Genomic DNA, 27558 nt, shown 5'->3' with positions numbered 1-27558 from the left:
TAGATCCAGTGGGTTCCCGTGGGATCCCCCGAGGCCTGGGCGGCCGCTTGCACCCAGGAGAGAGCAGCAGAGCCCCCTTTACCCCCCCCGCACCCAGGAGAGAGCAGCAGAGCCCCCTTTACCCCCCCCTGCACCCAGGAGAGAGCAGCAGAGCCCCCTTTACCCCCTGCACCCAGGAGAGAGCAGCAGAGCCCCCTTTACCCCCCCTGCACCCAGTAGAGAGCAGCAGAGCCCCCTTTACCCCCCCTGCACCCAGGAGAGAGCAGCAGAGCCCCCTTTACCCCCCCTGCACCCAGTAGAGAGCAGCAGAGCCCCCTTTACCCCCCCCCTGCACCCAGGAGAGAGCAGCAGAGCCCCCTTTACCCCCCCTGCACCCAGGAGAGAGCAGGAGAGCCCACTTTAGTCCCCCCCGCACCCAGGAGAGAGCAGCAGAGCCCCCTTTACCCCCCCTGCACCCAGGAGAGAGCAGCAGAGCCCCCTTTAGTCCCCCCCGCACCCAGGAGAGAGCAGGAGAGCCCCCTTTAGTCCCCCCCGCACCTTAAAGAGCAGCAGAGCCCCCTTTACCCCCCCCGTGCACCCAGGAGAGAGCAGGAGAGCCCACTTTAGTCCCCCCCCCGCACCCAGGAGAGAGCAGCAGAGCCCCCTTTACCCCCCCCTGCACCCAGGAGAGAGCAGGAGAGCCCCCTTTAGTCCCCCCTGCACCCAGGAGAGAGCAGCAGAGCCCCCTTTACCCCCCCTGCACCCAGGAGAGAGCAGGAGAGCCCCCTTTACCCCCCCCGTGCGCACAGGAGAGAGCAGCGGAGCCCCCTTTACCCCCTCTCCGAGTCCGCACCCAGGAGAGAGCAGCGGAGCCCCCTTTACCCCCCCTCCGAGTCCGCACCCAGGAGAGTGCAGTGGAGGGTGGATGGCGGGTGCAGTCCTCTTTACTCCCCCCTGCGCCCAGGAGAGAGCAGCAGAGCCCCCTTTACCCCCCCCTGCGCCCAGGAGAGAGCAGCAGAGCCCCCTTTATCCCCCCTGCGCCTAGGAGGGAGCAGTGACGAGTGGGGCCCCCTGCCCCCCTCCCCCCAGCTGAACGAGGATGTGATTCTACAGATTAGATGATTGTCGCTCAGCGCCTTGAAACCCCGTCCCAGGTACCCACCTGCGCAGCCCCAGCCCTGCGATCCCCGCTCTGATCCCCCCCCCCCCCGGCGGGTTTTGCATAATCGCCGCCGCTGCTCGCGCTTCCTCTTTGAGGCTAAAATCATAGAAGTGATCTGAGGAGCGGAGCATGTCACGAGGAGTGCAGGCGGGGCAACCCCCCCCCCCCATCCTCCCCACAAGGAACACCCCTCCTGCCCAAGGGGTCGCACCCCTCCTCCCCATAGGGGCACCCCCTCCCGCCCGAGCTGTCTTATCTTTGCGTTCTCTGTGACCTGTCCCAGCCGCAGCTATGCCTCCACCTTGTAAGTATGTGGGAGGTAGAAAGGTGCTCTGTCGCAGTTATCTGTTCTGTAGCTCCTCGAGGTTGGGGCTGGTAATGTAAGCGCTTTAAGTAAGAGTTCGACACTAACTACGGGTCAGCTGGAGCACGCCCCCGCGCGGTTCGACCGCTACAGCGCTAACGTTTACTCCGCGCTTTCCAGTTCACTAACCTGCCTGTGCTGCGGCCTGGGCGGGGTGGGTGGGTCCGCCCCCACCAGACAGGAAAAGAAACCCGGTGCTGGAGAGGAGAAAACCAAGGAGGGAAGGAAAAGCAACCCGGTGCTGGAGAGAAGAAAACCAAGGAGGGAAGGGACAGAAACCCGGTGCTGGAGAGAAGAAAACCAAGGAGGGAAGGAAAAGCAACCCGGTGCTGGAGAGAAGAAAACCAAGGAGGGAAGGAACAGAAACCCGGTGCTGGAGAGGAGAAGACCAAGGGGGGAAGGAACAGAAACCCGGTGCTGGAGAGGAGAAGACCAAGGGGGGAAGGAACAGAAACCCGGTGCTGGAGAGGAGAAGACCAAGGAGGGAAGGAACAGAGGAAAGGAACAGAAACCCGGTGCTGGAGAGAAGAAAACCAAGGAGGGAAGGAAAAGCAACCCTGACCAGGCCCTGCGACCAGGTGACCACAGGAGCCCCTGAGACCCCTGACCAGGCCCTGCGACCAGGTGACCACAGGAGCCCCTGAGACCCCTGACCAGGCCCAGCGACCAGGTGACCACAGGAGCACCTGAGACTCCTGACCAGGCCCTGCGACCAGGGGACCACAGGAGCCCCTGAGACTCCTGACCAGGCCCAGCGACCAGGTGACCACAGGAGCCCCTGAGACTCCTGACCAGGCCCTGTGACCAGGTGACCACAGGAGCCCCTGAGACTCCTGACCAGGCCCTGCGACCAGGTGACCACAGAAGCCCCAGAGGCTCCTGACCAGGCCCTGCGACCAGGTGACCACAGGAGCCTCTGAGACTCCTGACTACGCCCTGCGACCAGGTGACCACAGGAGCCCCTGAGACTCCTGACCAGGCCCTGCGACCAGGTGACCACAGGAGCCCCTGAGACTCCTGACCAGGCCCAGCGACCAGGTGACCACAGGAGCCCCTGAGACTCCTGACCAGGCCCTGCGACCAGGTGACCACAGGAGCCCCTGAGACTCCTGACCAGGCCCTGCGACCAGGTGACCACAGGAGCCCCTGAGACTCCTGACCAGGCCCAGCGACCAGGTGACCACAGGAGCCCCTGAGACTCCTGACCAGGCCCTGCGACCAGGTGACCACAGGAGCCCCTGAGACTCCTGACCACGCCCTGCGACCAGGTGACCACAGAAGCCCCAGAGACTCCTGACCAGGCCATGCGACCAGGTGACCACAGGAGCCCCTGAGACTCCTGACCAGGCCCTGCGACCAGGTGACCACAGGAGCCCCTGAGGCCCGTGACCAGGCCCTGCGACCAGGTGACCACAGGAGCCCCTGAGACTCCTGACCAGGCCCTGCGACCAGGTGACCACAGGAGCCCCTGAGACTCCTGACCAGGCCCTGCGACCAGGTGACCACAGAAGCCCCTGAGGCTCCTGACCAGGCCCTGCGACCAGGTGACCACAGAAGCCCCAGAGGCTCCTGACCAGGCCCTGCGACCAGGTGACCACAGGAGCCCCTGAGACTCCTGACTACGCCCTGCGACCAGGTGACCACAGGAGCCCCTGAGACTCCTGACTACGCCCTGCGACCAGGTGACCACAGGAGCCCCTGAGACTCCTGACTACGCCCTGCGACCAGGTGACCACAGGAGCCCCTGAGACTCCTGACCAGGCCCTGCGACCAGGTGACCACAGGAGCCCCTGAGACTCCTGACCAGGCCCAGCGACCAGGTGACAAAAGGAGCCCCTGAGACTCCTGACCAGGCCCTGCGACCAGGTGACCACAGGAGCCCCTGAGACTCCTGACCAGGCCCTGCGACCAGGTGACCACAGGAGCCCCTGAGACTCCTGACCAGGCCCTGCGACCAGGTGACCACAGAAGCCCCAGAGACTCCTGACCAGGCCCTGCGACCAGGTGACCACAGAAGCCCCAGAGACTCCTGACCAGGCCCAGCGACCAGGTGACCACAGGAGCCCCTGAGACTCCTGACCAGGCCCAGCGACCAGGTGACCACAGGAGCCCCTGAGACTCCTGACCAGTTCCAGCGACCAGGTGACCACAGGAGCCCCTGAGACTCCTGACCAAGCCCAGCGACCAGGTGACCACAGGAGCCCCTGAGACTCCTGACCAGGCCCAGCGACCAGGTGACCACAGGAGCCCCTGAGACTCCTGACCAGGCCCAGCGACCAGGTGACCACAGGAGCCCCTGAGACTCCTGACCAGGCCCAGCGACCAGGTGACAACAGGAGCCCCTTAGGCCCGTGACCAGGCCCAGCGACCTGGTGACCACAGTAGCGCCTAAGGCCGCTGACTAGGCCCAACGACCAGGTGACCACAGGAGCACCTATGGCCGCTGACCAGGCCCAGCGACCCGGTGACCACAGGAGCCCCTTAGGCCCGTGACCAGGCCCAGCGACCAGGTGACCACAGGAGCCCCTAAGGCCCCTTACCAGGCGACCATAGGAGCCCCTATGGCCACTGACCAGGTGACCACAGGAGCCCCTTAGGCCCATGACCAGGACCAGCGACCAGGTGACCACAGGAGCCCCTATGGCTGCTGACCAGGCCCAGCGACCAGGTGACCACAGGAGCGCCTAAGGCTCCTGACCAGGCCCTGAGACCCGGTGACCACAGGAGCCCCTAAGGCGGCTGACTAGGCCCAGCGGCCTGGTGACCACAGGAGCCTCTAAGACTGCTGACCAGGCCCAACGACCTGGTGACCACAGGAGCCCCTAAGGCTGCTGACCAGGCCCAACGACCTGGTGACCACAGGAGCCCCTAAGGCTGCTGACCAGGGCCAGCGACCAGGTGACCAAATGAGCCCCTAAGGCTGCTGACCAGGCCCAGCGACCACGTGACCTCAGAAGAGCAATGGGTAAAGCACAGTCGGAGCACTGAAACCTTCCCTCAAACCAGCAATGGGTGCAGTCGGGAGCAGTGCAAGCTTCGCTCACTCTGGCAACAGGCACAGCACAGTCAGGCCTAGTGTAAGCTTTCCTCACACAAGCTCCTCTCACACCAGCGACCATATAAAGCACAGCTAGGAAGAGTGCAAGCTTCCCTATCACTAGCAACCAGATACAGCACAGCTAAGAGGAGTAGAAGCTTCCCTCACACGAGCAACCATGTATAGCACAGCTGGGAGGACTGCAAGCTTCCCTCACATGAGCAACCAGATACAGCACAGCGAGGATCAGTGCAAGGTTCCCTTACAAGAGCAACCATATACACCACAGCTAGAGGAGGAGTGCAAGCTTCTCTCTCACAAGAAACCATATACAGCACAGCTGGGAGGAGTGAAAGCTTCCCTATCACTAGCAACCAGATACAGCACAGCTAAGAGGAGTAGAAGCTTTCCTCACACGAGCAACCATGTACAGCACAGCTGGGAGGAGTGAAAGCTTCCCTCACACAAACAGGTAGAGCACAGCGCTAAGCAGTGCAAGGTTTGAGAACATACAGACAGCCTGTGTGCAGTCTGTTACCTACGCACACACGCACGCACACACACTAGGCACACTAGCATTAGAGGGGGTAGCACAGCCGATGCATCATGTACGCACAGCAGTCGTACAAGCTTCCCCAACATGTTCAGTCGGGTTCTCATGGGCAACAGCACTGAGTATTGTTACGTGAACGTCGGGACCGAGTCCAAATAAGATATTCGGTGTGGCCTGTGATGTTCTTCGTATCATGAAATGATATGTGTAATAATCATCGCTTTAGGGTGTGTTTCACGGCCGGGCTGTCCTCGTGCACCGCATTGCACAAGTGCCAGGATCCGCGGCCCCTCCGAACATCAGACAACCAGGAAGTGCGTCGACCTCAGCTTCCTAGCACTCGTGATGTTCACGAGATATACAACAGGAGCAAACGGCGGGGTCATGTGAGATCATGGAAGATACGCACTCCGTGTTATCCCCCAACTCCACCCTCCCTGCATCGGCAGCGCCTGGACGCGCGCCTCAAGCAGCTGTGCTAGAAAGGCTGCCCATGGCGCCAGCACACCCTCTAGCCTCCCTCCCCAGCAGCGCCTAGACACAGGCTTCAAGCAGCTGTGCTAGAAAGGCTGCCCATGGCGCCAGCACACCCTCCAATCTCCCTCCACCGGCAGCGCCTAGACACATGCCTCAAGCAACTATGCTAGAAAGGCTGCCCATGGCGCCAGCACACCCTCTAGTCTCCCTCCTCCAGCAGCGCCTGGACGCGCGCCTCAAGCAGCTGTGCTAGAAAGGCTGCCCATGGCGCCAGCACACCCTCTAGCCTCCCTCCACCAGCAGCGCCTAGACACACGCCTCAAGCAGCTGTGCATGGAAGGCTGCCCATGGCGCCAGCACACCCTCTAGCCTCCCTCCACCAGCAGCGCCTAGACACACGCCTCAAGCAGCTGTGCTAGAAAGGCTGCCCATGGCGTCAGCACACCCTCTAGCCTCCCTCCCCAGCAGCGCCTAGACACAGGCTTCAAGCAGCTGTGCATGGAAGGCTGCCCATGGCGCCAGCACACACTCTAGCCTCCCTCCACCAGCAGCGCCTTGACATGAGCCTCAAGCAGCTGTGCTAGAAAGGCTGCCCATGGCGTCAGCACACCCTCTAGTCTCCCTCCACCAGCAGCGCCTAGACACACGCCTCAAGCAGCTGTGCTAGAAAGGCTGCCCATGGCGCCAGCACACCCTCTAGTCTCCCTCCTCCAGCAGCGCCTCGACGCACGCCTCAAGCAGCTGTGCTAGAAAGGCTGCCCATGGCGCCAGCACACCCTCTAGTCTCCCTCCTCCAGCAGCGCCTGGACGCGCGCCTCAAGCAGCTGTGCTAGAAAGGCTGCCCATGGCGCCAGCACACCCTCTAGTCTCCCTCCTCCAGCAGCGCCTGGACGCGCGCCTCAAACAGCTGTGCTAGAAAGGCTGCCCATGGCGCCAGCACACCCTCTAGCCTCCCTCCACCAGCAGCGCCTAGACGCGCGCTTCAAGCAGCTGTGTATGGAAGGCTGCCCATGGCGCCAGCACACCCTCTAGCCTCCCTCCACCAGCAGCGCCTAGACACATGCCTCAAGCAGCTATGCTAGAAAGGCTGCCCATGGCGCCAGCACATCCTCTAGTCTCCCTCCTCCAGCAGCGCCTGGACGCGCGCCTCAAGCAGCTGTGCTAGAAAGGCTGCCCATGGCGCCAGCACACCCTCTAGCCTCCCTCCACCAGCAGCGCCTAGACGCGCGCTTCAAGCAGCTGTGTATGGAAGGCTGCCCATGGCGCCAGCACACCCTCTAGCCTCCCTCCCTCAGCAGCGCCTGGACGGGTGCCTCAAGCAGCTGTGTATGGAAGGCTGCCCATGGCGCCAGCACACCCTCTAGCCTCCCTCCACCAGTAGCGCCTAGACGCGTGCCTCAAGCAGCTGTGCTAGAAAGGCTGCCCATGGCGCCAGCACACCCTCTAGCCTCCCTCCACCAGCAGCGCCTAGACACAAGCCTCAAGCAGCTGTGCTAGAAAGGCTGCCCATGGCGCCAGCACACCCTCTAGCCTCCCTCCACCAGCAGCGCCTAGACACAAGCCTCAAGCAGCTGTGCTAGAAAGGCTGCCCATGGCGCCAGCACACCCTCTAGTCTCCCTCCACCAGCAGCGCCTAGACACACGCCTCAAGCAGCTGTGCTAGAAAGGCTGCCCATGGCGTCAGCACACCCTCTAGCCTCCCTCCCCAGCAGCGCCTAGACACAGGCTTCAAGCAGCTGTGCTAGAAAGGCTGCCCATGGCGCCAGCACACCCTCTAGCCTCCCTCCACCAGCAGCGCCTTGACATGAGCCTCAAGCAGCTGTGCTAGAAAGGCTGCCCATGGCGCCAGCACACCCTCTAGTCTCCCTCCACCAGCAGCGCCTAGACGCGCGCCTCAAGCAGCTGTGCTAGAAAGGCTGCTCGTGGCGCCAGCACACCCTCTGGTCTCCCTCCACCAGCAGCGCCTCGCAACCCAGCACCCCCTCGCAACCCAGCACCCCCTCGCAACCCAGCACCCCCTCGCAACCCAGCACCCCCTCGCAACCAGCACCCCCTCGCAACCAGCACCCCCTCTCAACCCAGCACCCCCTCTCAACCCAGCACCCCCTCTCAACCCAGCACCCCCTCTCAACCCAGCACCCCCTCTCAACCCAGCACCCCCTCTCAACCCAGCACCCCCTCTCAACCCAGCACCCCCTCTCAACCAGCACCCACGCTCCTCTTGAGGCCAAGGTCCCCATCTCAGGTGTTTCTGTGCACACCCTCAGCCAGGACCCATCAGACTGCAGACCCTTTTCATCCATGTTCCAAGCATCCGGACGAGCATCGCCGCACCCACCGGGAGCGCCCCGAGGCTGCTCGGACTCAGGAAAGAGCTCACGGCTCATCTCTTCGTCCGCAGCTCGGTTTCGTTTTTTATTACTCACTGACTTGAAGCTTGCCTTTGACTATGTACAGCGCTGCGCTGCCTTGTGGCTAGGTTCATGCTATAGAAGTACCCTATACATGCACACGCATACATACACCTGCTCAAGAACTGTTACCACTCCCGCTCCTTGGAACTGCCACATAATTCCGGTGTTTGATCGGCTGTGGGACTGAGGTCTGTTTTTGTGAACTCCTTCTTCACGGTCTGTTGGGATTCATAGTCCTAAGTGAGGCCACCGCTGTCGATGGCCCCACAGACCGGATCTTACTGACTGACACTGCTTCACTTCTAGGTTTCAGAAACCACAAGGATTGTTTTTGCACACTCGCCGCCTTGAATGAAAAGGAAGTGGCAGAGTTTACACCTGCACCGGAAGTGCATCAGAGCTGGAGCTTTGCATAGTGAATGGGATCGGTCTGCTCTCTTGTACAATAAGGCCATGGGGGGGAAAGAGCGACTCTTATTTCACTATCGTGTGCCCTGTGTTCACAGTGAATGCGCCCTAAACGGCGTCGGTATGTATTAGCAAGTGGGGTTAAGTTTACATGGGCAGCAAGGGTAAATGGGGTCTCCAAGAGCCCCAGATATCAGCCCTCCTAACTCTGTCTGATTTTAAGGCACTGATATCCATGTAGGGGATTTCAGTCGTGTGTGCTGCAGCCTGCAACAAACCCTTCACAGAGCTCTTTGTGTCAGAGCAGTGTGTTGTTTTGACATCATTGCCCTTTCACACATGTGCTGACGAGTCTTCCTTGCTCCAGCTTCATTGCTGGTGAGGTGTGACCTGGGCCTTTGTAGAAGATACTGTGCCCGCGACTGAGTGACCGCCTCACACATCCCTGGCGCTGCCTCGCACATCCCTAGCGGCGCCGCACACATCCCTAGCGTTGCCTCACACATCCCTAGCGGTGCCTCGCACATCCCTAGCGTTGCCTCGCACATCCCTAGCGGTGCCTCGCACATCCCTAGCGTTGCCAGCGCACATCCCTAGCGTTGCCTCGCACATCCCTAGCGTTGCCTCGCACATCCCTAGCGTTGCCTCGCACATCCCTAGCGGCGCCTCGCACATCCCTAGCGTTGCCTCGCACATCCCTAGCGGTGCCTCGCACATCCCTAGCGGTGCCAGCGCACATCCCTAGCGGTGCCAGCGCACATCCCTAGCGGTGCCAGCGCACATCCCTAGCGGTGCCAGCGCACATCCCTAGCGGTGCCAGCGCACATCCCTAGCGGTGCCAGCGCACATCCCTAGCGTTGCCTCGCACATCCCTAGCGTTGCCTCGCACATCCCTAGCGGTGCCAGCGCACATCCCTAGCGGTGCCAGCACACATCCCTAGCGGTGCCAGCACACATCCCTAGCGGTGCCAGCGCACATCCCTAGCGGTGCCAGCGCACATCCCTGGCGCTGCCTCGCACATCCCTGGCGGCGCCTCGCACATCCCTAGCGGCGCCTCGCACATCCCTAGCGTTGCCTCGCACATCCCTAGCGGTGCCTCGCACATCCCTACTCACACATCCCTAGCGGCGCCAGCGCACATCTCTAGCGGCGCCGCGCACATCCCTAGCGGTGCCAGCGCACATCCCTAGCGGTGCCTCGCACATCCCTAGCGGTGCCAGCGTACATCCCTAGCGGTGCCAGCGCACATCCCTAGCGGCGCCTCGCACATCCCTAGCAGTGCCGCGCACATCCCTAGCGGTGCCAGCGCACATCCCTAGCGGTGCCAGCGCACATCCCTAGCGGCGCCTCGCACATCCCTAGCGGTGCCTCGCACATCCCTAGCGGCGCCTTGCACATACCTAGCGGCGCCTTGCACATACCTAGCGGCGCCTCGCACATCCCTAGCGGTGCCTCGCACATCCCTAGCGGCGGCGGCGCACATCCCTAGCGGCGCCGGCGCACATCCCTAGCGGCGCCGGCGCACATCCCTAGCGGCGCCGGCGCACATCCCTAGCGGCGCCGGCGCACATCCCTAGCGGCGCCGGCGCACATCCCTAGCGGCGCCGGCGCACATCCCTAGCGGTGCCGGCGCACATCCCTAGCGGTGCCGGCGCACATCCCTAGCGGTGCCAGCGCACATCCCTAGCGGTGCCTCGCACATCCCTAGCGGTGCCTCGCACATCCCTAGCGGTGCCAGCGCACATCCCTAGCGTTGCCTCGCACATCCCTAGCGTTGCCTCGCACATCCCTAGCGTTGCCTCGCACATCCCTAGCGTTGCCTCGCACATCCCTAGCGTTGCCTCGCACATCCCTAGCGTTGCCTCGCACCTCCCTAGCGTTGCCTCGCACCTCCCTAGCGGCGCCGCGCACATCCCTAGCGGCGCCGCGCACATCCCTAGCGGCGCCAGCGCACATCCCTAGCGGCGCCAGCGCACATCCCTAGCGGTGCCAGCGCACATCCCTAGCGGTGCCAGCGCACATCCCTAGCGGTGCCAGCGCACATCCCTAGCGGTGCCAGCGCACATCCCTAGCGGTGCCGCGCACATCCCTAGCGGCGCCGCGCACATCCCTAGCGGCGCCGCGCACATCCCTAGCGGCGCCAGCGCACATCCCTAGCGGCGCCTCGCACATCCCTAGCGGCGCCTCGCACATCCCTAGCGGCGCCTCGCACATCCCTAGCGGCGCCTCGCACATCCCTAGCGGCGCCTCGCACATCCCTAGCGGCGCCGCGCACATCCCTAGCGGCGCCGCGCACATCCCTAGCGGCGCCGCGCACATCCCTAGCGGCGCCGCGCACATCCCTAGCGGTGCCGCGCACATCCCTAGCGGTGCCGCGCACATCCCTAGCGGCGCCGCGCACATCCCTAGCGGCGCCGCGCACATCCCTAGCGGCGCCGCGCACATCCCTAGCGGTGCCTCACAAACCTCATGTGTGAAATATTAGAAAGATATGTTACTTTTCGGGCGTGCAACTTACAGAACGGTGGTTTGTGCTAATCTACTCCTGTTTATAGTAACTAACACTGCTCCAGTGGTATTTTAACGCTGGGCTACCAGAAACACTACGCAACAAGTAGTTAGTGAGTGATCAAGATGGATTTACAGACCCCGCAACCAGCCACATGGTGTTCAGTCTATAAGTGACGTGGCAAGTCTATATTTTGCTATAAAGGAACACTGAGCTCCCTTTAAAAGGCATGTGCCTTAAAGTCTATGCTTCTTGGCACAGGCAGCCTTTGCAGTGGTCTCTTCACCAGCGCCATATACCCAACCTGTCTTGGAATCAAGAAAAATCATGGGGCGGCATTCTGAAGCCTTTGGATTCGTTGAATCAAATATTTTTGGGAAGATCTCTGTGTGCTTATTTTATTCATTTTATTTAATGTATGCTATGTATGTGCAATTGCTGCTTGAACTTTGCGAGAAAATAAAGAAAAGTTAGGCCTCCGCGATCTCCACATCAGCTCGCACCATAAGTGTTTTTAACTCCTTGCACTCGGTGAGGGAGCGACCCCTCACTCCATGAGCTGTACCTTGTCTGGTTACTCAAGGCATGAGCCCCACCCAGCAGACTGTGCCACCTTCTGAACATCCTCTTCAGGTTGTTGAGATTCATTCAGCTCCCTACATCTGTTTTTAACTCCTTGTACTGGCGAGGGGGAGACCCCTCACTCCATGTGCTGGACCGTGTCTGGTCCCTTGACCCCGCCCATGTGCTGGACCGTGTCTGGTCCCTTGACCCCGCCCATGTGCTGGACCGTGTCTGGTCCCTTGAGCCCACCCAGCAGACTGTGCCACCTTGTGTGCTTCCTCTTCAGGTTGTTGAGATTCATTCAAGTTACTTGCATCTGGAAGAAGGTTCATATTGGAAACCATTGTATTAAAGGGCCGAGCCCTTGGGCCCAGATGCACTCTAAGGTTCCGAGATAACTTTAATCTGTAGAGGAGAAACACAGCCGCAACTTTTGTAGAGCCCTGATGGTGCAGTCAATCTCCCCGGTCACACAATGCGTTTTTTTTCCCCCTTGTCCGAGACGGACGCACTGTGTAGACTGGAGATTGACCGCACCATCAGGGCTCTACAAAAGTTGCGACTGTGTTTTTTTCTCTACAGATTAAAGTTATCTCTGAACATTCGAGTGCATCTGGGCCCAAGCTAATTACAATATTAAATATTCTAATTTCCCCACAATAAGTGGTGATTTCCAGCAGTGTGGAACCCTTAAGATTTGTTCCAAGTGCCATCACGCCACTCTCTGTCCTTGGAGCCAATGGGCCCACCTACAATGCTTCCACCTCCAAATTAAAGGTGGCGTATGGTGCCCCACATTCAGTCCTGAGGAAGACCCCGATGTAAGAATTCAAATGGCCTACTTAATTTTGGGGTCGAAACGTCAACTTTGTCACCTTTGTATGCCGGTTTGGTCAACAATGCTTTTTCACTGTGCTACTACAAGCAATGGCTATGTATTAGTTATTTGTTGACTGTTAGGCTGAGCAAAGCCTGTTTTATTGTAAATAATGGTACGATGGATATATTGTCACTACTGTACCTTTTCACTCCTTCAACCCTCACTTGATGCACACCACCCCATCTCCCTTTCTCCCCCTATTGCGTGGGGCACTTGTTCAGTACATTTTTGCAGATCTTTTTGTTGATGTTCAATGTGATTAAATAACATTGAACTAAGGATTTTTGAGTATTATTGTTCTAATGATTATTGGTATTCAAGTGTGTGTGTGTTTTTTTCAGAATTGTTCTACTGGGACCAGCTTCGCTACTGTACTGTGGGGATTGGATGTGACTGGCGACTCTGTGGCAAAGTGTACTTTCACATGTAGAGGAGTGCCTTGTGCATTCCGATGAAGGCATTTTTATTTTTTTTGCAGTTTTATAGAACGCAAACCCGGCCCAAAGGTGTCAGAGCGCTTTATATGAGCACCGGATACATTACAAAAGGACAGGTTCCTTTTGTTAGGCACCGGGAGATTAAGTGATTTGCTGAAAATCACAGGATGTTCAGCGTCGTTGCCAAGACTGAAACCCAGTTTCAAGTTTGACCGCCCTCTCCGTTAAGCCACATCCTCTCTTGGATGGAAGGAAGGAAGTTACACAAAACTGCCGAGAGCATGAGGCCAGGAATACTTTTTATGTATATTTTAAAGAATTGCTCCCAATACAGTGTGCAGACAGCTGCGGGAGGGCAGTTCACCGCAGATTGCGTCGCTCTTAAGGGAGGGCTTTATTGTGAAGATTTCACAAATGTCAAGAAAACGTGTTTTTGTTAAGTGCTGAGAATAGAAAACAAGCATTGAAAATGCAACAGGTCTCGCCTTTGTTTAAGTTAAACCAATTTGCTTTGTGAATGGTATTGTTTTGTATTTGTATATATTAGGGTTTGGTTTTGATATATGTTGTGATTTTTTTGTTAGAATTGTAGTAGTAGTTGTGTAGTAGTTTAAAGCAAACTGCCACTGTATGGGAGAGAGTATTACTTTGTGCGTGTGTGTGGAGTTTGTGTCTGAGTGTGTTGTGGGAATTGAAGCAGGCAAGGGCATGTATGTGTGAGACTCTGAGAGAGCTCCCAAATAGTGTAGGAGCTAGTAATGTTAGTCTGGGCGAGGCTGGACAGTGTTTTAGGAGCACTGAGGTAGAGGGAAATATTACTGAAAATAATCCAGTTGATGGAATAAATACCTCAATTAGCCCTGTAGATGGTTCAGCTAGGCATGATAGTTTGGCGAATGTATTTTCACCTTGCCCAGAAGGAAACTTACCTGTAAGATTAACATCATGGAATATAGCAGGTATAGCTAGGAACCTACGGGATGTAGCTTGGTGCTCCTATATTGAGGAGTATGACATCATTCTCCTTCAGGAGACTTGGGCCGTAGAAACGCCGCATAGGCTAGGGTACAAAACATTTTGTTGTGATGCAATCCCGTCAGTAAGAGGGAGAGCGTCAGGGGGGTTGGTGATTTGGGTAAGAGTCACTTTAGAAATAGATGTTACCCAACTGTCGATTTCTTCTCCCGACTTATTGGGATTAAAAATGGTGACCAGGGAAAAAGGTGTCATATATTTAATAAATTTGTACAATAGACCACAAACATCACATAAGGAATCCAAGGTGGTAGAGCTTTTGGATTCTTTTTTAGATACACTAAGACCAAACGCACAGGTAGTAGTCGGAGGGGATTTTAATTGTAAATACGAACCAGTGTCGGGCCTGGATAACTTAGTCGATGAGCAGGATATTGCAAATAATGTCCTGTCTGGATTCCACTGGGTCAGCTAAAACCACTATATCTGCTATTCAGATTTTACAGCTGTCCGTGGCCCATGATTTAAGGGCATGCAATGGCCGTTTTCAGTCCGACAGACCATCGGCTCCAACATTTTGTAAAGGCAACTGTAGGTCACATATAGACTTTATATTGGTCTCTCGGAGCCTATGGTATTTAATAATTGATTTTAAAATAGATCATAGGACAGAGAGTGACCATCTTCCACTTCAATTATGGTTAGACCCTGAGCCTTTTATATCCAAATTAGCTGGAGAAGCTATGTTAAATAGCTCTCTTGGGGAACCTCAGGCAACAAATAATAGGCGTGCTCTAAGATGGCCTTATATCCTGGCTAAAGAAGAGACGATGCTAAATATCTAATACATTTGCTGATACCATTGAAGCATGCCAGATGCCTCTATTGGGCACCCAGGGTGTTTTAGATGTGCACTATAAATTGGTAGATGCGCTAACTCCCCTCTTGAGTAAAATTTACAAAAGGGACACGAACCGAAAAGAAAACTATCTAGAGTTAGCTAATCAATGGTACAATAAGGAATGTCGCATAGCTAAGTCACATTTGATCCAGGCTGTCAAATCTAATAACCCGCAGGGTATAAGAGAATGCAGACAGGCATATAATAAAACACTGACCCAAGCAAAAAAAGCTTGGGATGATGCCCTATGGGATTACCTTTTAAATGCGGCTAAATTGAGAGATCAGGGCGCTTTTTGGAATCTAATTTCAAAAGGAAATAAAAAGGGCAGATCACCTAGGGATATTTATCTAGATGAAAAAACATGGTGCGACCATTTTTCTAAACTTTATTCAAACGACAATGAGGGGTTGCCCATAGGGGACCAAGAGATCAATTTAGCATTGAGTATTGCTCCCTTGCGATTTAGCTTGGAGGAGACTACCCAGGTATTACATGCCGTCAAAATGGGCAAAGCGCCAGGTCCTGATAAGATCCCCGGTGATTTATTGAAGCATGATGTGGAAGTTTGGGGGACCTATAATAATTTTTTATGTAACTCCATAGTGGCAGGAACACCAATCCCCGAAACCTGGAAAGGGGCAGAAATCGTAACAATTTTTAAAAAAGGTGATCGTTATGATCCGGGCAATTACCGTCCTATACGTTTAATAGATCTTTTACAAAAGGTTTTTGCCAGACATATTTTAAATAGACTTTTAGAATGGATAGAGGGGACCCAGATATTAACTAAATACCAGGCAGGGTTCAGATCAAAAACCAGCACGGTTGATCAGGTATTTAGGTTCACGTGCATCTGCTGGAAGTACATTAATATAAGGAAGGGCAGTTTGTACGTGGCATTTATAGACTTGAGGGCCGCTTTTGACCTCGTTCCACGTAATTTGTTGTGGTCCACACTTAAGAATATGGTGGTCCCTGGTGAGTTACTTAAGGAACTCATCAGATTACATACAGGGAATTACGCCAAAGTCAGATGGGGTAAGGGTGGTGAAATCTCAAAGGCCATACCTGTAGGACGGGGTGTGCGCCAAGGCTGTGTGCTGGCGCCTACACTCTTTTCATTATACGTTAATGATATACCTATTTACTTAAGGGACTGTGACCATGACTCCCCGAAGTTAGGAGATGAGGCGATCATCGGCAAAAAGTAATGCCGTGATACGATTCTCATCTCACAGACTCCAAACGGTTTACAAAACTTAGTGAATTCCTTCTATAGCTACTGTGTAGGGAAGGGGTTAGAAATAAATTCATCTAAAACAAAATATATGTCCATAAATCCTCAGAAGTCTTTTAGGAAGAACTTGGCCTTAAATAATCAAAAGCTGGAGTACGTGGGGAGTTTTAATTATCTAGGAATTATGCTGGATAGTACCCTTTCATGGAAGGGGCAGTTGGAAAAAAGTAAATTATCCTTGAAACAAAATTCGATGCCTATTTTAAAAGTGCACGGCGGTAGCCATTCTAAAGCCATTACGCCGGCTCTTGAGGTATTTAAGGCGAAGGCCCAATCAGCGGCACTTTATGGTGCTGAGGTATGGGGGCATTCCTGTTAAAGCAACTTTGAAAAGGAAGAAAATTATTTTATACGTAGATTGCTAAAAATACCAATTAGAACCCTCCTAGTCCCAGTGTTCCTGGATATTAATCTTAAAAGGACAGACTATCAAGCCATATTAAGGCCACTGCTGTATTAGGTTAGGTTATGGACAACCCCGGAGTTGAGTGATTATAAGAGTGGAGTGATAGAAATAATTCAAATCGATGGATATAAGAAAATTGCATGGTTAAAGCACATTTTCCAGTGGTATAACAGGTTAGGGCTCTCCCATTTATGGGAAGAACCTCAGAACATGACGCCGCCCTTCAAAAAGCTCGTAAAGTCTACTTTCTGGTCTTATGTCAATGGTGAATTATTTCATAGCTCATCGATTGGCACATTGACTCAGAAATTTTTGACTATAAAGGATAATCCTGAATTTGAACAATTCATGGATGAGATAGGACCACCGTTAGAAAAAACGTTATATCTGCAATTCAGATATGGGGTCCTACAGACTGCCGCAACTACTTGCAGGTGGGGGGGTAACAATGACAGTGGTTTGTGTACCCTCTGCTCTCTAAAGGCAAAAGAAGATGATGTCCATCTATTGTTCTTTTGTCCAGTCTATAAAAAATTTAGGGACCGTTGGATCAAACCCTTATGCAAAAACATGGGGGTTGGGTCTTACAAAGAGGCAGAACGTATAATCAAGTCAAATACCTCGCAACTGGTAGTGTTTTGTACAAGTAGGTTTTTATTTAACGTGTACCTCATTAGGAAACAGATTGGTTGTAAGTTGTAATGTGTTGTTGTGGTCTGCAGTCTTCCTTAGCCCTGTATAGTTAGTATAAAATGCACTGATTCCTTCTTTTAACTTGTTTTAAAAAAATATTTTAAAATCTGGCTTTTTAAATTAATTTTAAAAAGTATGTTTTTGATTTTTAAACCAGTAATTGCACAATCGTTGATGTAGATTAATTGTTGTTCGCCCCACTGTATGTATTAATTTGAATATTTGGTCTGTGTATTTGTATACAATTGTTGGAAATGTCTTTTTATGTACTTCTTGCTTTTATGGCTATTGTTGGAGGGAGGACCACCGGGGAGTCAGGGGGACCACTCCGGGGAACCTTCCTACCGCAAAGTTGTAGCCGAGCGCCGCTGAGAGGCCTCCTAGGTGAGGTCCTTCTCCTATGATCGTACTAGGCCCAGTAACACCACCACACAAGACTCCGTATCAGTTGCTCATCTAGGTACTTTATCAACAGCAGCACGTTAGAAATATTTACAGTGGGATCAGGAGATCCAGAAAGAGTCTCAATGTCCTAGCGGGACAGTCTCAGTACCAGCCTGGTACGGGGAAGCACTGCGCCAGACCTTGCGTCAGGCCGAAGGTGGCTCCGGTGGTCGGAGCGGTAGGTGCCGGTCTCAAGGCAGTTCGGACTTGGAGAGCCGCGACGGTGTCTGCAGGGCTCGGATGGTAGTTCCGCTTCGGTCGAGCCGCGACACTGTCTGCAGGGCTCTGATGGCAAGTTCAACAAGGTCAGGCCGCGACAGCGTCAGCAGGGCCCCAAAGGTTCGTGAGGATCTTAAGCACGGTGGAGCCGCGACGTCGTCAGCAGGGCTCAGAGCGTAGTTTCAGGATGAGTCTTTCTCCATTGGGTCAGCCGCGATCCGATCAGCAGGGCTCTTGACTCCAGGATACAACTGTCGTCTTGTTGCCGGGTCGCCCCAGATATAGGTCTGGAGCCCTTTGATGTCCGGACCCGTGCGCCCGGGGGGCGGAGAGGCCGGGTTGGGAGCGGCCAGACGCCCACCAGGAGAGGCGCCAGGCCCCAGAGAGCTGTGGGGCGATCGCACCTAGGTGTGGAAGGACGGTTGGGGGTCCCATTGATACTGCCCTCCGCCGGTAGTGGGAAGGGTTCACGTGGTATCCCCCGGGCCAGGGGTTGGCGCCTCGATGTCGGGCCTCGCTGGGACCGAGGCCGGGTGGAGCGGGGTCACGTAGGTGGTTACGTAGAGTCACGTATAATCCAAAATGGAGGAGCCCCGAGGTGCATGGGACCTCGTGCGGCTTAGCGAGGGGGAACAGGACCACGCCACGAGGCCGGCTCCAACATGCCTCCCCCCCCCCCCCCCCCCAGCTGAAGGCAGGGAGAGTCACCCATCTCCTTGGGGGTTCTCCTCGCCGAGGCGGAAGAATCTGGACAGGCCGTCAGCATTGGCGTGGTCGTTGCCGGGCCGGTGCTCCACGGTGAAGTCCATCCCTTGCAGCGAGATGGACCATCGCAACAACTTGGGGTTCTCGCCCCGCATTTGCATTAGCCACCGCAAGGGCCAGTGGTCAGTTTGGACTCTGAAGTGGGTGCCGAAAAGGTAGGGCCGGAGCTTCTTGAGAGCCCATACCACGGCGAAGGCTTCCCGCTCGATGGTGCTCCACCTCTGTTCTCAGGCCAGCAGTCGGCGGCTGATAAAGGCCACAGGTCGGTCGAGGCCCTCGGCGTCCATCTGGGAGAGGACCGCCCGACCCCGTACTCAGAGGCATCGGTCTGAACCACAAATTCCTTGCTTTAGTCAGGGGCCTGTAGCACAGGGGCAGCACACATGGCCGCCTTGAGGGCTTCTAAAGCGGTCTGACAGCGGGGCGTCCAGTGCACCGCCTTGGGCTGTTTCTTGGAAGTGAGCTCCGTGAGGGGCCCCACAATACTGCCATAATCCTTAATAAATCGCCGGTAGTAGCCTGTGAGGCCTAAGAATGCCCGGACAACGGTTTGGGTTGCGGGGGGCTCCCACGCCTGGATGACATCGACCTTTAACTGGAGGGGCGCCACCTGGCCACTCCCCACCTGGTGGCCCAGATAGGTCACAGATCCTTGACCGATCTGGCATTTGCTGGCCTTAATTGTGAGCCCGGCCCTTTGGAGAGCGGCCAGGACTTCTCTGAGGTGTCCTAGGTGCGCGGCCCAGTGGTTGCTGAAGACGGCAATGTCGTCGAGGTAGGCCGCGCTGAAAGCTTCTAGCCCGGCCAGGACCTTGTTCACCAGCCTCTGGAAGGTCGCTGGGGCGTTCTTCATACCGAAGGGCATCACCCGAAAGTGGTAGTGCCCATCGGGGGTGGAAAAGGCGGATCGTTCCTGGGCGCCGGGGGTGAGCTTGATCTGCCAGTACCCAGCGGTGAGATCGAAGGTGCTTAGGTAGCGGGCGGCCCCTAAGCGATCGATCAGCTCGTCTGCCCGTGGCAGGGGGTGGGCATCGGTCTTGGTGACTGCGTTCAGGCCCCGGTAGTCTACACAAAATCTGAGTTCCGGGGGGGTGCCGAGGGCGGCGGCCTTCGGCACCAAGACCACCGGGCTGGCCCACAGGCTGTCTGATGGCTCGATGACTCCGAGGGCGAGCATCTTGGAGACCTCGGTCTGTATGCAGGCTCGGACTCGGTCGGGTACTCTGTAGGCACGGTGCTGCACAGGGGGGCTGTCCCCGGTGTCCACGTCGTGGCTGCACCAGGGGGTCACCCCGGGCGTGAGAGCGAAGAGGGCAGCGAAGGGTTGCAGCAGCTTCCGGCAGTCATGGCGCTGTTCTGGGGTCAGGGTGGCGGAGAGGTGGACGCCCTCCAAGGAGCCGTCTTGGCCCGAGGACCCCAGGAGGTCTGGTATGGGCTCTGAGTCGCTTTCGCCCCCATAGTCGGTAGCCAGCAGCAGGCTTAGTTCAGTTCGGGCAAAGTGGGGCTTGAGCCGGTTGGCGTGTAGGACCCGGAGGGGGTTCCTCGGGGACTCCATGTCGACCAGGTAGGTGACGGGGCTCTTCCTCTCAACCACCTTGAAGGGCCCGGTCCACTTGTCCTGCAGGGCGCAGGGTTCCACGGGTGACATGACCCAGACTTGCTGGCCCGGCTCCAACTCGATGGTCGAGGCATTTTCGTCATACCAGCGTTTCATGTCTTCTTGGCTGGCTTCGAGGTTGGCTTCTGCCAGGGCCCGGAACTTCCGAGTCTGGTTCCGCAGGGTCAGGAGGTACCGGTAGACGTCAGGGGGGGCATCTTGGACGTTCGCCTCCCAGCCCTCCTTGACCAGGCTGAGGGGCCCTCGGACGGGGTGCCCATACAATAGTTCGAAGGGGCTGAAGCCCAGGGATTTCTGTGGTACCTCTCGATAGGCGAACAGGAGGCAGGGCAGCAGGACGTCCCATCTCCTCCTCAGGGGCTCTTCCAGGCCTTTGATCATCCCCTTCAGGGTTCTGTTGAACCGCTCGACCAGTCCGTTCCCCTGGGGGTGGTAAGGTGTGGTGAATTTGTAGGTGACCCCACATTTTTGCCAGAGGGATCTCATGTACTTCGAAATAAAGTTTGTACCCCTGTCGCTCACCACTTCTCGGGGGAACCCCACCCTGGAGAAGATGCCCATCAGGGCCCGGCCCACCACTGGAGCTGTCACAGTGCGGAGTGGGATGGCCTCGGGGTATCGGGTGGCGTGGTCGACCAGTACCAGGATGAAGCGGTGTCCCAGGGCGGTTCGGGGGTCGAGGGGCCCCACGATGTCGATCCCTACTCGCTCGAACGGGGTGTGGACGGCTGGAAATGGTTGGAGGGGGGCCTTAACTCGACCTCCAGTCTTTCCGCTAGCCTGGCAGGTCAGGCAGGACCGGCAGTGATGGTTCACGTCTCTCCGCATTCGGGGCCAATAGAAATGGGTCACTAGGCGGCTGTAAGTTTTGTCTCGCCCGAGGTGTCCGGCGAGGGGCACGTCATGCGCCAGGTTCAAGAGGAACTCTCGGAATCGGAGGGGAACCACCAACACCCGGCCGGCTCCCAGTTCGGCGACTTTCTGCTCGCTATACAATAAGTCATTGTCCCAATAGATCCAGTGGGTTCCCGTGGGATCCCCCGAGGCCTGGGCGGCCGCTTGCACCCAGGAGAGAGCAGCAGAGCCCCCTTTACCCCCCCCGCACCCAGGAGAGAGCAGCAGAGCCCCCTTTACCCCCCCCTGCACCCAGGAGAGAGCAGCAGAGCCCCCTTTACCCCCTGCACCCAGGAGAGAGCAGCAGAGCCCCCTTTACCCCCCCTGCACCCAGTAGAGAGCAGCAGAGCCCCCTTTACCCCCCCTGCACCCAGGAGAGAGCAGCAGAGCCCCCTTTACCCCCCCTGCACCCAGTAGAGAGCAGCAGAGCCCCCTTTACCCCCCCCCTGCACCCAGGAGAGAGCAGCAGAGCCCCCTTTACCCCCCCTGCACCCAGGAGAGAGCAGGAGAGCCCACTTTAGTCCCCCCCGCACCCAGGAGAGAGCAGCAGAGCCCCCTTTACCCCCCCTGCACCCAGGAGAGAGCAGCAGAGCCCCCTTTAGTCCCCCCCGCACCCAGGAGAGAGCAGGAGAGCCCCCTTTAGTCCCCCCCGCACCTTAAAGAGCAGCAGAGCCCCCTTTACCCCCCCCCCGTGCACCCAGGAGAGAGCAGGAGAGCCCACTTTAGTCCCCCCCCGCACCCAGGAGAGAGCAGCAGAGCCCCCTTTACCCCCCCCTGCACCCAGGAGAGAGCAGGAGAGCCCCCTTTAGTCCCCCCTGCACCCAGGAGAGAGCAGCAGAGCCCCCTTTAGTCCCCCCGCACCTTAAAGAGCAGCAGAGCCCCCTTTACCCCGTGCACCCAGGAGAGAGCAGCAGAGCCCCCTTTACCCCCCCTGCACCCAGGAGAGAGCAGGAGAGCCCCCTTTAGTCCCCCCTGCACCCAGGAGAGAGCAGCAGAGCCCCCTTTACCCCCCCTGCACCCAGGAGAGAGCAGGAGAGCCCCCTTTACCCCCCCCGTGCGCACAGGAGAGAGCAGCGGAGCCCCCTTTACCCCCTCTCCGAGTCCGCACCCAGGAGAGAGCAGCGGAGCCCCCTTTACCCCCCCTCCGAGTCCGCACCCAGGAGAGTGCAGTGGAGGGTGGATGGCGGGTGCAGTCCTCTTTACTCCCCCCTGCGCCCAGGAGAGAGCAGCAGAGCCCCCTTTACCCCCCCCTGCGCCCAGGAGAGAGCAGCAGAGCCCCCTTTATCCCCCCTGCGCCTAGGAGGGAGCAGTGACGAGTGGGGCCCCCTGCCCCCCTCCCCCCAGCTGAACGAGGATGTGATTCTACAGATTAGATGATTGTCGCTCAGCGCCTTGAAACCCCGTCCCAGGTACCCACCTGCGCAGCCCCAGCCCTGCGATCCCCGCTCTGATCCCCCCCCCCCCCGGCGGGTTTTGCATAATCGCCGCCGCTGCTCGCGCTTCCTCTTTGAGGCTAAAATCATAGAAGTGATCTGAGGAGCGGAGCATGTCACGAGGAGTGCAGGCGGGGCAACCCCCCCCCCCATCCTCCCCACAAGGAACACCCCTCCTGCCCAAGGGGTCGCACCCCTCCTCCCCATAGGGGCACCCCCTCCCGCCCGAGCTGTCTTATCTTTGCGTTCTCTGTGACCTGTCCCAGCCGCAGCTATGCCTCCACCTTGTAAGTATGTGGGAGGTAGAAAGGTGCTCTGTCGCAGTTATCTGTTCTGTAGCTCCTCGAGGTTGGGGCTGGTAATGTAAGCGCTTTAAGTAAGAGTTCGACACTAACTACGGGTCAGCTGGAGTCGCCCCCGCGCGGTTCGACCGCTACAGCGCTAACGTTTACTCCGCGCTTTCCAGTTCACTAACCTGCCTGTGCTGCGGCCTGGGCGGGGTGGGTGGGTCCGCCCCCACCAGACAGGAAAAGAAACCCGGTGCTGGAGAGGAGAAAACCAAGGAGGGAAGGAAAAGCAACCCGGTGCTGGAGAGAAGAAAACCAAGGAGGGAAGGGACAGAAACCCGGTGCTGGAGAGAAGAAAACCAAGGAGGGAAGGAAAAGCAACCCGGTGCTGGAGAGAAGAAAACCAAGGAGGGAAGGAACAGAAACCCGGTGCTGGAGAGGAGAAGACCAAGGGGGGAAGGAACAGAAACCCGGTGCTGGAGAGGAGAAGACCAAGGGGGGAAGGAACAGAAACCCGGTGCTGGAGAGGAGAAGACCAAGGGGGGAAGGAACAGAAACCCGGTGCTGGAGAGGAGAAGACCAAGGAGGGAAGGAACAGAGGAAAGGAACAGAAACCCGGTGCTGGAGAGAAGAAAACCAAGGAGGGAAGGAAAAGCAACCCTGACCAGGCCCTGCGACCAGGTGACCACAGGAGCCCCTGAGACCCCTGACCAGGCCCTGCGACCAGGTGACCACAGGAGCCCCTGAGACCCCTGACCAGGCCCAGCGACCAGGTGACCACAGGAGCACCTGAGACTCCTGACCAGGCCCTGCGACCAGGGGACCACAGGAGCCCCTGAGACTCCTGACCAGGCCCAGCGACCAGGTGACCACAGGAGCCCCTGAGACTCCTGACCAGGCCCTGTGACCAGGTGACCACAGGAGCCCCTGAGACTCCTGACCAGGCCCTGCGACCAGGTGACCACAGAAGCCCCAGAGGCTCCTGACCAGGCCCTGCGACCAGGTGACCACAGGAGCCTCTGAGACTCCTGACTACGCCCTGCGACCAGGTGACCACAGGAGCCCCTGAGACTCCTGACCAGGCCCTGCGACCAGGTGACCACAGGAGCCCCTGAGACTCCTGACCAGGCCCAGCGACCAGGTGACCACAGGAGCCCCTGAGACTCCTGACCAGGCCCTGCGACCAGGTGACCACAGGAGCCCCTGAGACTCCTGACCAGGCCCTGCGACCAGGTGACCACAGGAGCCCCTGAGACTCCTGACCAGGCCCAGCGACCAGGTGACCACAGGAGCCCCTGAGACTCCTGACCAGGCCCTGCGACCAGGTGACCACAGGAGCCCCTGAGACTCCTGACCACGCCCTGCGACCAGGTGACCACAGAAGCCCCAGAGACTCCTGACCAGGCCATGCGACCAGGTGACCACAGGAGCCCCTGAGACTCCTGACCAGGCCCTGCGACCAGGTGACCACAGGAGCCCCTGAGGCCCGTGACCAGGCCCTGCGACCAGGTGACCACAGGAGCCCCTGAGACTCCTGACCAGGCCCTGCGACCAGGTGACCACAGGAGCCCCTGAGACTCCTGACCAGGCCCTGCGACCAGGTGACCACAGAAGCCCCTGAGGCTCCTGACCAGGCCCTGCGACCAGGTGACCACAGAAGCCCCAGAGGCTCCTGACCAGGCCCTGCGACCAGGTGACCACAGGAGCCCCTGAGACTCCTGACTACGCCCTGCGACCAGGTGACCACAGGAGCCCCTGAGACTCCTGACTACGCCCTGCGACCAGGTGACCACAGGAGCCCCTGAGACTCCTGACTACGCCCTGCGACCAGGTGACCACAGGAGCCCCTGAGACTCCTGACCAGGCCCTGCGACCAGGTGACCACAGGAGCCCCTGAGACTCCTGACCAGGCCCAGCGACCAGGTGACAAAAGGAGCCCCTGAGACTCCTGACCAGGCCCTGCGACCAGGTGACCACAGGAGCCCCTGAGACTCCTGACCAGGCCCTGCGACCAGGTGACCACAGGAGCCCCTGAGACTCCTGACCAGGCCCTGCGACCAGGTGACCACAGAAGCCCCAGAGACTCCTGACCAGGCCCTGCGACCAGGTGACCACAGAAGCCCCAGAGACTCCTGACCAGGCCCAGCGACCAGGTGACCACAGGAGCCCCTGAGACTCCTGACCAGGCCCAGCGACCAGGTGACCACAGGAGCCCCTGAGACTCCTGACCAGGCCCAGCGACCAGGTGACCACAGCAGCCCCTGAGACTCCTGACCAAGCCCAGCGACCAGGTGACCACAGGAGCCCCTGAGACTCCTGACCAGGCCCAGCGACCAGGTGACCACAGGAGCCCCTGAGACTCCTGACCAGGCCCAGCGACCAGGTGACCACAGGAGCCCCTGAGACTCCTGACCAGGCCCAGCGACCAGGTGACAACAGGAGCCCCTTAGGCCCGTGACCAGGCCCAGCGACCTGGTGACCACAGTAGCGCCTAAGGCCGCTGACTAGGCCCAACGACCAGGTGACCACAGGAGCACCTATGGCCGCTGACCAGGCCCAGCGACCCGGTGACCACAGGAGCCCCTTAGGCCCGTGACCAGGCCCAGCGACCAGGTGACCACAGGAGCCCCTAAGGCCCCTTACCAGGCGACCATAGGAGCCCCTATGGCCACTGACCAGGTGACCACAGGAGCCCCTTAGGCCCATGACCAGGACCAGCGACCAGGTGACCACAGGAGCCCCTATGGCTGCTGACCAGGCCCAGCGACCAGGTGACCACAGGAGCGCCTAAGGCTCCTGACCAGGCCCTGAGACCCGGTGACCACAGGAGCCCCTAAGGCGGCTGACTAGGCCCAGCGGCCTGGTGACCACAGGAGCCTCTAAGACTGCTGACCAGGCCCAACGACCTGGTGACCACAGGAGCCCCTAAGGCTGCTGACCAGGCCCAACGACCTGGTGACCACAGGAGCCCCTAAGGCTGCTGACCAGGGCCAGCGACCAGGTGACCAAATGAGCCCCTAAGGCTGCTGACCAGGCCCAGCGACCACGTGACCTCAGAAGAGCAATGGGTAAAGCACAGTCGGAGCACTGAAACCTTCCCTCAAACCAGCAATGGGTGCAGTCGGGAGCAGTGCAAGCTTCGCTCACTCTGGCAACAGGCACAGCACAGTCAGGCCTAGTGTAAGCTTTCCTCACACAAGCTCCTCTCACACCAGCGACCATATAAAGCACAGCTAGGAAGAGTGCAAGCTTCCCTATCACTAGCAACCAGATACAGCACAGCTAAGAGGAGTAGAAGCTTCCCTCACACGAGCAACCATGTATAGCACAGCTGGGAGGACTGCAAGCTTCCCTCACATGAGCAACCAGATACAGCACAGCGAGGATCAGTGCAAGGTTCCCTTACAAGAGCAACCATATACACCACAGCTAGAGGAGGAGTGCAAGCTTCTCTCTCACAAGAAACCATATACAGCACAGCTGGGAGGAGTGAAAGCTTCCCTATCACTAGCAACCAGATACAGCACAGCTAAGAGGAGTAGAAGCTTTCCTCACACGAGCAACCATGTACAGCACAGCTGGGAGGAGTGAAAGCTTCCCTCACACAAACAGGTAGAGCACAGCGCTAAGCAGTGCAAGGTTTGAGAACATACAGACAGCCTGTGTGCAGTCTGTTACCTACGCACACACGCACGCACACACACTAGGCACACTAGCATTAGAGGGGGTAGCACAGCCGATGCATCATGTACGCACAGCAGTCGTACAAGCTTCCCCAACATGTTCAGTCGGGTTCTCATGGGCAACAGCACTGAGTATTGTTACGTGAACGTCGGGACCGAGTCCAAATAAGATATTCGGTGTGGCCTGTGATGTTCTTCGTATCATGAAATGATATGTGTAATAATCATCGCTTTAGGGTGTGTTTCACGGCCGGGCTGTCCTCGTGCACCGCATTGCACAAGTGCCAGGATCCGCGGCCCCTCCGAACATCAGACAACCAGGAAGTGCGTCGACCTCAGCTTCCTAGCACTCGTGATGTTCACGAGATATACAACAGGAGCAAACGGCGGGGTCATGTGAGATCATGGAAGATACGCACTCCGTGTTATCCCCCAACTCCACCCTCCCTGCATCGGCAGCGCCTGGACGCGCGCCTCAAGCAGCTGTGCTAGAAAGGCTGCCCATGGCGCCAGCACACCCTCTAGCCTCCCTCCCCAGCAGCGCCTAGACACAGGCTTCAAGCAGCTGTGCTAGAAAGGCTGCCCATGGCGCCAGCACACCCTCCAATCTCCCTCCACCGGCAGCGCCTAGACACATGCCTCAAGCAACTATGCTAGAAAGGCTGCCCATGGCGCCAGCACACCCTCTAGTCTCCCTCCTCCAGCAGCGCCTGGACGCGCGCCTCAAGCAGCTGTGCTAGAAAGGCTGCCCATGGCGCCAGCACACCCTCTAGTCTCCCTCCTCCAGCAGCGCCTGGACGCGCGCCTCAAGCAGCTGTGCTAGAAAGGCTGCCCATGGCGCCAGCACACCCTCTAGCCTCCCTCCACCAGCAGCGCCTAGACACACGCCTCAAGCAGCTGTGCATGGAAGGCTGCCCATGGCGCCAGCACACCCTCTAGCCTCCCTCCACCAGCAGCGCCTAGACACACGCCTCAAGCAGCTGTGCTAGAAAGGCTGCCCATGGCGTCAGCACACCCTCTAGCCTCCCTCCCCAGCAGCGCCTAGACACAGGCTTCAAGCAGCTGTGCATGGAAGGCTGCCCATGGCGCCAGCACACACTCTAGCCTCCCTCCACCAGCAGCGCCTTGACATGAGCCTCAAGCAGCTGTGCTAGA

General features: G+C 57.8%; 1 protein-coding gene across 2 annotated transcripts in view; it reads left to right on the top strand.

Moving 5' to 3' along the window:
- Window positions 1–27558, top strand: part of GDAP2 (ganglioside induced differentiation associated protein 2) — a 471310-nt gene that overhangs the window by 45325 nt on the left and 398427 nt on the right. Inside the window, exon 1 of one of the 2 annotated variants that reach the window (XM_085620707.1) lies at window positions 22604–22720. The exons of the other annotated variant lie outside the window; for it this stretch is intronic. The gene's annotated coding sequence lies outside the window, so the exon portion shown is untranslated. Of the gene's footprint in view, window positions 1–22603; window positions 22721–27558 lie in introns of those variants that run through there. 2 annotated transcript variants of the gene reach the window in all.

Source organism: Triturus cristatus, chromosome 8, assembly GCF_964204655.1.
Source record: "Triturus cristatus chromosome 8, aTriCri1.1, whole genome shotgun sequence".
NCBI lineage: Eukaryota > Metazoa > Chordata > Amphibia > Caudata > Salamandridae > Triturus > Triturus cristatus.
The sequence above is the reverse complement of the archived record's forward strand: the minus strand, read 5'-3'. Positions and strand labels throughout refer to the sequence as shown.